This window comes from Nanorana parkeri, unplaced genomic scaffold (assembly GCF_000935625.1).
Source record: "Nanorana parkeri isolate BGI_ZX_2015 unplaced genomic scaffold, ASM93562v1 scaffold360, whole genome shotgun sequence".
Lineage (NCBI taxonomy): Eukaryota > Metazoa > Chordata > Amphibia > Anura > Dicroglossidae > Nanorana > Nanorana parkeri.
Genome location: NW_017306628.1, coordinates 87,690 through 88,670, shown reverse-complemented (window position 1 = coordinate 88,670; position 981 = coordinate 87,690).

Genomic DNA, 981 nt, shown 5'->3' with positions numbered 1-981 from the left:
ATTAGAATAAAACATGGTATTGCTCCCTGTTTCCCTGTTAAGAAAGCCCCCCCCCCCCTTTTCAACTTCCCATTTAGTCTGACAGATGCCAAACAGCCATAAAGTGGGAGGAGTTTTTTTTCACTTCCTATTCTCTCATATAGACAGGAAGAAGTAAGCAGAAATCTCCTAAATGCGGAACCAGACAATAAATTGTTGACCAAGGTTCTAACCCTTATTTTCTTTTCAAAGCTAATACAAAAAGCTTTGGCTGGAATTATTATTATTATACAGGATTTATATAGCGCCAATAGTTTGCACAGCGCTTTACAATATAAGGAAGACATTACAGTCACAATACAATTTAAGACAAGATGGTAAGGAGGGCCCTGCCCGTGAGGGCTTACAATCGAAAAGGGAGGGGCAAGTGATATATGAGGAGGGAGCTGTGCGGGAATGATTGTTTGAGAAAGTGATTGTTCAGTGGTTAGGTTGAGGTGGGATAGGCTTCCCTGAAGAGATGAGTCTTAAGGGATCGCCTAAAGGCAGTCAGTGTGGGAGATAGACGGACAGGTTGGGGTAGAGAGTTCGATAGAATGGGAGACACTCTAGTGAAGTCCTGGAGGCGAGCATGGGAGGAGTTGATGACGGAGCTGGAAAGCAGGAGGTCTTGTGAAGAGCGGAGGGGACGGTTAGGGTAATACTTTGAGACCAGGTTGGAGATATAGCCGGGGCCAGAGTTGTGGATGGCTTTGTACGCGGTTGTTAATATTTTGAATTTTATCCTTTGGGCTATAGGAAGCCAGTGTAGGGATTGACAGAGGGGGGTTGCAGACACTGAGCGGTTGGTTAGGTGGATGAGCCTAGCAGCTGCATTCATGATAGACTGAAGGGGGGATAGCCTGTGTAGAGGTAGGCCAATGAGGAGGGAGTTGCAATAGTCAAGACGAGAGATAACAAGGGAGTGGATGAGCAATTTTGTGGTATCTTTGGTGAGGAAGG